This window comes from Dendrobates tinctorius, unplaced genomic scaffold (genome assembly GCF_039654945.1).
Source record: "Dendrobates tinctorius isolate UK_male_01 unplaced genomic scaffold, ASM3965494v1 ptg000116l, whole genome shotgun sequence".
Taxonomy (NCBI): Eukaryota; Metazoa; Chordata; class Amphibia; order Anura; family Dendrobatidae; genus Dendrobates; species Dendrobates tinctorius.
In genome coordinates this window covers 26,351,193-26,362,107 of record NW_027361784.1, presented here as the reverse complement: position 1 = coordinate 26,362,107, position 10,915 = coordinate 26,351,193, and the positions used below count along the sequence as shown (strand labels likewise).

General features: G+C 40.3%; 1 long non-coding RNA gene across 2 annotated transcripts; it reads left to right on the top strand.

Annotated features, from left to right (window-relative positions):
* The first annotated feature begins 2,463 nt into the window (after positions 1 to 2,463).
* LOC141101290 (uncharacterized) lies at positions 2,464 to 4,495 on the top strand. Of its 2 annotated transcripts, XR_012234928.1 has the most exons (6): positions 2,464 to 2,729; positions 2,999 to 3,087; positions 3,384 to 3,444; positions 3,600 to 3,699; positions 3,925 to 4,027; positions 4,281 to 4,495. It is a non-coding gene; the product is annotated as an uncharacterized lncRNA (long non-coding RNA). The 2 variants fall into 2 exon arrangements; XR_012234927.1 differs by lacking the exon at positions 4,281 to 4,495 and having other exon boundaries at positions 3,925 to 4,117.
* Positions 4,496 to 10,915: the final 6,420 nt, after the last annotated feature.

Genomic DNA, 10,915 nt, shown 5'->3' with positions numbered 1-10,915 from the left:
AGACTTTGCCGAAGGTTCACCTTCCAACAAGACAATGACCCTAAGCACACAGCTAAAATAACAAAGGAGTGGCTTCAGAACAACTCTGTGACCATTCTTTACTGGCCCAGCCAGAGCCCTGACCTAAACCCAATTGAGCATCTCTGGAGAGACCTGAAAATGGCTGTCCACCAATGTTCACCATCCACCTGACGGAACTGGAAAGGATCTGCAAGGAAGAATGGCAGAGGATCCCCAAATCCAGGGGTGAAAAACTTGTTGCATCATTCCTAAGAAGACTCATGGCTGTACTAGCTCAAAAGGTGCTTCTACTCAATACTGAGCAAAGGGTCTGAATACTTATGACCATGTGAGATTTCAGTTTTATTTTTTAATACATGTGCAAAAATTTCTACGTTCGTTTTTTTCAGTCAAGATGGGGTGCAGAGTACATTAATGAAAAAAAAAAATTACTTTTTGAATTTACCAAATGACTGCAATGAAACAAAGAGTGAAAAATTTAAAGCGGTCAGAATACTTTCTGTACCCACTGTATACACGAAGGCAAGTGCACTTAGGCTACTTTCAAACTTGCGGTTTTTTGCGCTGCGTGCGCAGTGCAAACGCGCATAAAAACGCATCATGCGTTTTTTAATGCGTTTTCTTGTTTTTTGCAAAAAAACTCATGCTTTTTTTGCGCTGACGTGCGCATCACCATTCGCACGTCAGCGCTACCATAGACTTTAATGGGTTTTGGGTGAATTTCGTGCACATTGCGTGCACATGCCTTTTTTTGAGACAGGTTGGACGCACAAAAAACGCAACAGGAAGCATTTTGTGCGCTCGGGCGCACACTACAAAAAAAACATGCGCATACAAACGCATGACAATGTGCACCCATGTTAAGTACAGGAAAAAAAAACCATGCACATTTATGCACAAAAACGCAGCGCAAAAAAAGCAAGTGTGAAAGTAGCCTTATACACACAAAAATGCACACGTACAGTTGTGGCCAAAAGTATTGACACCCCTGCAATTCTGTCAGATAATACTCCGTTTCTTCCTGAAAATGATTGCAAACACAAATTCTTTGGTATTATTATCTTCATTTAATTTGTCTTAAATGAAAAAACACAAAAAGAATTGTCCTAAAGCCAAATTGGATATAATTCCACACCAAACATAAAAAAGAGGGTGGACAAAAGTATTGGCACTGTTCGAAAAATCATGTGATGCTTCTCTAATTTGTGTAATTAACAGCACCTGTAACTTACCTGTGGCACCTAACAGGTGTTGGCAATAACTAAATCACACTTGCAGCCAGTTGACATGGATTAAAGTTGACTCAACCTCTGTCCTGTGTCCTTGTGTGTACCACATTGAGCATGGAGAAAAGAAAGAAGGCCAAAGAACTGTCTGAGGACTTGAGAAACCAAATTGTGAGGAAGCATGAGCAATCTCAAGGCTACAAGTCCATCTCCAAAGACCTGAATGTTCCTGTATCTACCGTGCGCAGTGTCATCAAGAAGTTTAAAGCCCATGGCACTGTGGCTAACCTCCCTAGATGTGGACGGAAAAGAAAAATTGACAAGAGATTTCAACGCAAGATTGTGCAGATGTTGGATAAAGAACCTCGACTAACATCCAAACAAGTTCAAGCTGCCCTGCAGTCCGAGGGTACAACAGTGTCAACCCTAACTATCCGTCGGCGTCTTAATGAAAAGGGACTGTATGGTAGGAGACCCAGGAAGACCCCACTTCTTACCCCAAGACATAAAAAAGCCAGGCTGGAGTTTGCCAAAACTTACCTGAAAAAGCCTAAAACGTTTTGGAAGAATGTTCTCTGGTCAGATGAGACAAAAGTAGAGCTTTTTGGGCAAAGGCATCAACATAGAGTTTACAGGAGAAAAAAAATGAGGCATTCAAAGAAAAGAACACTGTCCCTACAGTCAAACATGGCGGAGGTTCCCTGATGTTTTGGGGTTGCTTTGCTGCCTCTGGCACTGGACTGCTTGACCGTGTGCATGGCATTATGAAGTCAGAAGACTACCAACAAATTTTGCAGCATAATGTAGGGCCCAGTGTGAGAAAGCCTGGTCTCCCTCAGAGGTCATGGGTCTTCCAGCAGGACAATGACCCAAAACACACTTCAAAAAGCACTAGTAAATGGTTTGAGAGAAAGCACTGGAGACTTCTAAGGTGGCCAGCAATGAGTCCAGACCTGAATCCCATAGAACACCTGTGGAGAGATCTAAAAATGGCAGTTTGGAGGCAAAAAAGGTGTGTGATTAAGTACACCGTCAATGCAACTTCAAGTTATTTCTGCTAAAGATGATTCTAAAAGCAATTGATTCATGGGGTGTACTTATTTTTCACTCTCTGCTTCTGCATTTTGAAGTAGTATTCGGTAAATAATGGCACGGTTGACTTGTCACGTGTTGTTCATCTCAGGATGTAGTTTGTATTTTGACCTGCTCTATAAAACCAAATAGTTCAATCAGGGTGTACTCAGATTTTCTCATAACTGTATAAACTTTTGTTTTAGAGCGAGTACAATCCACACTTGCGCACGAGATATGCCATGCCGCCTGTTGGATAATCGCCGGTGAACAAAGAGACAACCATCGCCCGTTATGGCAAGCTTTCACAAGAAGGGTAAATCTTATCCATCCCGAGCTGCCAAAAGTGACAGAATATCACAAATATACCATCAACTACAACTACAAATGCGACCTGTGTGATGATAAAAAGTAAGTGGATTTTATTACTCATCTCCGGACACACAATCACTGCGGAGAGACGTCCGTGCGGTTCTGTTGGTAGAATGCTTTCATACTTTACTACTATCAGAGCGGACTGACGTCTGGGGGGCTGTAGGGTTTAGGATACTACATGTTATTTTTTCTGTGCTGGGCCAGTTCTTAATATATTGATTTCAATTTGTTCTTTTTATTATAATCCATGGTATTAATGAACGTTCATTCCAGTCCAGTAACCAATATCCCTCTTATCTTTGCAGAATTGGGCGATTTCGACAAATACCTGACAATAAAAGTAAATTCCGCCAGTGCGGAGGACGAATGCGTCAACTACCCATCAGCTAAACATGTAACTATTCTTCAGAATATTTAGTCTATAATTTGGTTTCTTTAAAATGTAATGTCAAGACACTTTTATATATTTTGACCCTGAGTAGCGAGACAATGGATATCTGTGTTCATCACCAGCAATTAGCAGCAAAGATCCAGAATCCGTCCTCATAGGTTACCAGATAAACCCTGGATACATTTCCCATAACTTGCTGGCTATGGAATGACAATTCCCAGCAATTATCTACAATGCTCTGGAAAACCATCTATGAGTTTAAGCTTTGTTGGATGTAATTATTTTCTTTATATTTTCAGGTTCATTAGTTGAACAGTGAGATTTATCTAAATATTGTCATCTCATCTACCTGTGATGGAGGTAAGAACGAAACTTCCATTATTGTCAGCAATCAATAATAAAAGTGATTTTTAAAATATTGAGAATCTTGAGTCTCTAATTTAGTCTTTTATTGAGTTTTATCATTTAAAGTTTAAATACTTCTATATATTTTGCCTTTTTTTTTCACCCTGTAGGGAGACAATTAGTTTACGTCTTCATCACAAGCAGCCAACAGCAAACATTCAGAATCCACCTCTTCTGATGGACACAAAGCTTCTAACGTGTGTTTCCCAGGTAAATATTTCTGTGGATTTCCTCCATTTATATATGTTCTTCATGTCAATAATAAATAATCGTAAGTAACAATCATTCTTGTTTTCAAGAAGTGCAACAGTGAGGACATGATAGTGTAAGCAAGGCGTAATAGAAGAAATGCAATATAGTTTTTATTATTGTATTTATTTGTTCTAATTATTATTTTTTCTTGCTGCACAATTTTTTAAATTCTGGTTGAGAAAGGAAAGAAATGATGAAAGTTATCAGCCTACTGCTGCGGAAGAATCGCCAACACACTGACGGGCGAGATGAGTCCCTCAGACATTGCACGCCGTATAGATCTATTGTGAGTGCTCTCACCATAGCCGTATGGTTCATGTCGCATTTTTCTAACATTACACTATTATTGGCAACATCCTATTTTCAGTTTCCAAATTGGCCTTCTTTGTAGACAATATATAATGCAATATTTCACATCTATTTCAAGTTCAGCTGATGACCAGAAATATAATGGTGAAGTTGCCTTCTCTGAGTTTGTTTCTTTTGATAACCAGTATATTTTGTCAAGTTTTTTAAAAACATCTTTCAATTGTTTTCAGGTTAATGAGAAAGGCGACTTATCGCTTCTACACAGGCATGACACATCTTGGAAGAAAAAGGTGAATACCTGCACCGACCTGCGCTGAGAACATGATCAGATGCAGTTTCCAAGACCTGGAGAATCTCTACAAGTGCTGGACATTTGAACTTCAATTGTTTTTTTTTCTAATTTTTCTGAGTTAGATATAAATACCAATAAAAATGAAAATATTAATTCTTTCTAGTTTGGGATTTTTGTTCTGCAAAACGATGGCTGTTGATAAACTTATTACAATCAATGAAACACAGTACAACAAACTTGCAAAAATACTCTGTTGTAACAACAAAACAGGGTATTTAGTTTATATGTTTTTTCAAAAAAATTGTACTAAGCCTCTCTACCAAACGTCAAGGTATATCCATCAGAGCTCTCCCTAACTTGATGTATTTAAAACCTGACCATGTGAATAGTACCTATATGAGCAGGATTCAGAAAGGTAATGTGCAATGTGGACACGCTCTGGAAGATTATTACAATCAATGTTGTCTACTTGTGTGATTCAGCCATCATCTGCCTCGAACAATCGAGAGGAGCGGAGCTTTGTCTGCTGTTGTTAAACTGTTAAATGCAGCTGTCAATCTGAGAGAGCAGCACCCCTTAACGTCTAATGACGGACACAGTCCATCATGGCCAGGGTGTCAGTTTCCGCACCAGGTAGGACTGTGTCCGTCATGCATGTAAAGTGTCACTGAAACTTGCAAACGCACAGTGATACTGTAGTTCAGTGCCGACAGCTGTGTATGACAGCTGAGAGGCATGGGAAGAGGTGCAGGGAGTCATGCTGTCGGTCCCTGCACCCAGATCGCTGTAATTGGGCAATATGACTGTCCAATCACAGCATGACAGCGCAGGAGATGCTGAAATATCAGCACTTTCTGCCCGATCAGAGGAGAAGCTCAGCATAGACAGTGCCTGAGCTGCTGCTGTCAGAAACTTGTGTGAAATCTAGAATCAATTTTTATCCCACTCCCAGTGTCACCCCAGTCTCCCTGTCCATCCTCCCATCTCCTCTGTATATACATATATGAGAAAGAGATTTAGAAGGCTGCATGATTGTATTCTGCAGATGAGGCTTACGCCTGATCTGTTCAGATACAGACAGCGCCAGAGAAATGGCCGAGCAGTTGTTGCTGATGTCGGCCTCGCCCACTCTCAGATCATAGTGGTCAACTGATGTCCTGTACGACACCCCTATGTTCAGAGAGGTAATGGCCCAGTGACGATTTGAGAGCATTCTGCGATTTTTACATTTTGCAGAACACGCAAATTGCCCCCCTTCCAATGACCCCAGCTATGACCGACTTTACAAAGGCGGGCCCCTAATAAATTATTTTAACAATAATTTGTCCCAGACATTTACCCCAGAAAAAAAATTCCTGTGTAGACTAGTCCTTGGTCTTTTTCAAGGGCAGGCTGCATTTCAAGCGGTACTTGCCGAATAAAAGGTCCCAATTCGGACTGAAAATATATATGGTAAGTTGTGTGAAAGCAACTCTGGCTACATACATAAATTCCAGGTGTATGAGGGGAAAGACTCCCAGATTTTTCCTCCTGAATGCCTCTTTCCCCTAAATATAGCTGGGAAAATTGTGTGGGACCTGGTCCATCCCCTTTTAGATAAGGGGCACAACTTGCATGTAGATAATTATTATATAAGTGTACAGGTGCCTGTCTGCCAAAAAAAAAGTGGCCTGTAGAACCATACGCCAGAACCAAAGTGCGTTGCCCAAGACTCTTGTCACCCAAAAATTAAATACAGGCGAAATTAAGTTGCTCTGTAATGAGGACATGCAGCTTGTCAAATTTCGAGATAAAAAAGATGTCCTCATGTTGTCATCAATTCATGCTGAGAGAGACAGCCAAGTCCCTACGCGGCGCAACGGGCTCAAGTACTACTGTACGCGGCGCAAGTTCTACTGTCCAGAAGCCTGTCTGTATACAGGACTACAATAAATTTATGGGTGGCGTGGACCTTGCGGACCAGATGCTGCAGCCCTACAGCGCTGTTCGCAAGTCTCGCATATGGTATAAAAAACTTGCTATACACCTAATCCTAATGGCCCTATACAATTGTTTGTACTGTACCAAAAAACTGGGAACCAAGGATCTCACCTTGAGTTCCAGGAAAAAACATTTGATATTTGGAGACCAAGTGAGGGTGGAGGCAGAATTATCTAGTGAGGCCAGCAGAGAAATACCCGGTCAGCATCTTCCCTCACAAGTTCCACAGACAGCCAAAAAAGGCCGACCCCAAAAGAGATGCAGGGGGTGTTACAAAGATGGAGTTAGGCCGGGATCACACACAGCGAGATACAGCCGAGTCTCGCAGGTTAAAACCAAGCTCTGGTGCCGGCACTCTGGAGCGGAGCGTGCAGCCGCACAGCAATACATGGAGCTGCACGCTCCGCTCCGGAGTGCCGGTGCCAGAGCTTGGTTTTAACCTGCGAGACTCGGCCGTATCTCGCTGTAGTGTGACTCTGGCCTTAGAAGGGAAATCATTTACCAGTGTGACATATGTCCTGATAAACCTGGCCTCTGCATTAGGGAATGTTTCTGTCGCTACCATACATCCTTAGAATAACTGGATTTTTTTTTTATTTTACCCTTGCCACCTTCTGCCAATTCACTTTTTATTTCTTCATCACCCATTAATAAATTGGAATACAAAAAAAAAAATAAAATAAGAAAGTTAATACTCACCACACCCTTAGATGATTAACATGAGGGGAATTTGCTGAAATAGTATACTTTTTTCCCGCCAGTTTGACTATGCTGTGCCATCTAAAGCAGTCATTCTGAACCTATCTACTGTTTGGTGTTATAGACATGGCTGTTTTTCATGGAGGACATCTAGTACACGTCCCGTTCCTGATCTATAAAGATATAAAGAATGGGCTTTCTTATTGTTTTAGTGTTATTGTTTATCGGGACGTTTCGCCAAACCGAACCAAACCTTGAAAGGTTCGCTCATCTCTAATCCTTTGCCTTATATCTGTCTGGGAGATAATAGTTTTCAATGCATTTTCCCTATAAGCCACTATATAATGTGTATTGTTGTCATCTTTATGTTTGACTGAAATGATGTGTATGGAGATGTGTATGAAGAGAAAATAACTTATATGATGCTGGCACCGCCTCATTGCATAGTGGGAAGAAAGCAATCAGATGTCTGGTCCCCAAACTATGCAACCTCATGGTCTCACTGAGACCCTTAGCTTCACTCCGTTTCTCTTATCATTTGTGCTGCACATCTATGTTCCCACTTTTTATGCTTATCTATAGTGTCATTTTTTTGTCTACGGGTTTTATGCTTCACCAGAGATGATTATCCTGACCTGAAGATTCCCTTAGAGTTGACGTCATTCTCAGCATCTCTGACATGAACCAAGCGCCATTCTCTGCTGAGATCGGGAGACCTCACCGCTGGTGACTAATGGTGGACATCAGCATTATCCCTAGCCTACGGTGCACTGAGCACATCATGCCACGTCCCATGATGGTGTTATGAGCTGGGACACGTTGTTTATTATAGCATCAGTGATGCCAGTTTAGTCACTCAGAATTGACTCTTATGTACTTAAAGCCAAACTTTTATTATTACAGATAAAATTATATCTATTTGAAGGCACCACGATGCTACAGATAGCTCATTATTTGTATATTCTGGCTACTTTCTGTTGAGTTGGTATTTGTCATTAATAAAAAAAAATCAAGTGTTTTACCACCTGTATGATGTGTCTGAGTTCAATCCAATATTTCATTACATTTTTTGGAGGGGATGGGAAGAATTGCTAAATTGTGCCCAAAGTGTCAATATTTGGAGCTCACTAGAGCTTCACAGGTTGCCCCTGAAATCCTTTTCTATTTCTCCATGACGACATCATGAATCTGTTGGATGTAGAAGACCTTGTGTTCCTCCACCTTCCATTTGAGGATGCCCCACAGATGTCCAATAAGGTTTAGGTCTGCAGACACGCTTGACCAGCCCAGAAACTTTACCCTCAGCTTCTTTAGCAAGTCGGTGGTCGCCTCGGAGGTTTGTTTGGGGTCATTATAATTTTGGAATACTGTCCTGTGGTCCAGTTTCCAAAGAGAGGAGATCACACTGCCTCAGAGCATCAGAGTACATTTGGCCGTGTTGACTTAGGGGTGTACTCACTTTTGTTGCCAGCGGTTTAGACATTAATGGCTGTTTGTTGCCTTACTTAAGAGTGCACACCAAATTTACACAGTTATACTGTACAAGCTGTAGACTGACTACTTTGCATTGTATCAAAGTGTCATACCTTCAGTGTTGTCCCATGAAAAATGTGATATAGTGTATATGCATATGTAGCACAGACAATTCCAGCAACACCTTTACATGGCCAGTCTGTTCCACTATTACTGAAAAATCCGCATTTGAGTTGATGTACAAAAGAGGCTGCGGAGCTCTGTTAAGTTTGAACCCTCTGCCACTCCAGCTCTATTCCCCACCCATTTCACCTCCTCCTGCTTAACTGACGGCCTCTGTGTTGTGTGCCTTCATGCAAAGGACCCATCAAAAACAGCTGGAGTGAAAAAGGCGTCATAGCTACAGTACAAATGGCTCCGGAACGTCATTTGCATAGCAATTTAAAGGCTGATTTCTCAGTTAACGATGAACAGACCGGCCATGTTAAGGTGTTGCTGGACTTGTCTTTGAAAGAGGTAGATGTGCTTATAAGTAATAAATCCTGCCGTCTTTTAAATTTTTTATGTTTTAAAATAATAAGAATTACAAAAAATGATAGCTAATAATCATCAGCAGCACACATGACTACAAAACTAAGGTAATGAAAGGTTTTAAAAGGTTTATTGAGGTCCGGGTGACATGGCAACTATTGTGCTACCACTGACAGATAATAGTTTAGTTATGTTTAACCTTTGCTTCTGGCCGTTTGAATATCAGTTGCAAATAATCTAGGTCATCATACAGCAGAAAATACAATATCAAGGGACGAAAAAAATGTATTATATAGTTTTGAATATATCAATCTCCCCCCAAAAATTAACCTCTCAAGGACCAGGCGATTTTAAATTTTTGTGCTCTTATTTTTACCCCCACTTCTTCCAAGAGCCATCCCTTTTTTATCTTTCCATCCACATAGTCATATGAGGGCTTGTATTTTTGTGATATAAGTTGTGGTTTGGAATGACACCATTTTATTTACCATATAATCTACTGAAAAATGAGAAACAGAGTCAAAGTGCAGTGAAAGGGTGAATAAAAGAAATTCTGCCATTGAGATTTGATTTTTTATTTTTACTGAATTTATTTTGCCATAAAAATGATCTGTCAACATGATTCTCTGTGTCAATATGATTATGACGATAGCAAAGTTATAGTTTACATATTGTTTTAGTAGCTAAAAAAAAATGCAGAACTTTGTTAAAAAAAAAAAAAGAGAGGTTTGTGTCACCATTTTTCCATAGATGGACCTGTATGAGGACTTGATTTTGCATGTTTAAAATTTTTTATTGCTAACATTATGAGGTAGATATGACATATTGATCACTTTATGGCATATTTTGTGGGAATTGTGGCGACTGACAAAAGCTAATTCTGGAGTTTTAATTTCAGTATTTTTTGTTTCAGCATTCACTGTATTATATAAATAAATAGATTTTTTTTGTTTAGGCAAGTATGCACACAGTAATATCAGATTTAATTCAATACATTTGGGGAAAAGAAAGGGAATTTAAAATGTTATATTTTATTCAAAATGTTTTTAAAAATATTGTTTTATGCTTTTTACATTTTAAAATTAGTCTAAAACCTCCTGATATTTTGATTGCTTGGGCAATACACTGCAGTACCATAGTGTCACAATGTATTGTGAAACTGATGATCTCCTATCAAGTCGTGGCTTTGATCTCAGATGCAACACATGTGGGCCCTCTGAAATGACAACCGATTGGCACCCCACAATCGCATAATGTAATGCGTTAATAGCCGTTAAAAGCGTCAAAAGTAGCAACCACCATGCTGAAGGCAGTAAAATGCTGCTGTCATGTTTGATGGCTGTATTTAAGTAAATTGATGCCATACTGTCAGTTACCGTCGCATGTAACACAATTGGCAGCCACGCTACGTGAAGTGGGCTTGGTTCCCGAGCCAGCTCTAAATAGGGATAGTGCACATTAAAGGGGCTGTCCACTATTAGGACAAGACCTTCCTAAGCTGAATGTTTGCCCTGTTACAATAAAAACACTTATACTCACATTCGGTGCCGGCGACATACCAGCGGTGTTGGCACTCGCGTTTCCAAGGCTCACGTGAGGTGAGAGAGCGGCCACAGCTTTATCTACCTTTTGATCACTTATTCATTTGAAGGTAGGGACAGTAAACCCGGCATTGATAGGGCACAGGGTTCTTGTGACGTAAGGACCTCATGTTAACCCTGGGAACGCAAGTTCCAACACCGCTGGCACCAGAGGTTAGTATAAGTGTTTTCATTTTAACGGTTCAAACATTCATATTGAGAATAAGTTATCCTATTAGTGGGCAACCCCTTTAAAAACAAATTAATAACTGGTACATTGATATAAATACAAATGTCCCTTTAGTCTCTG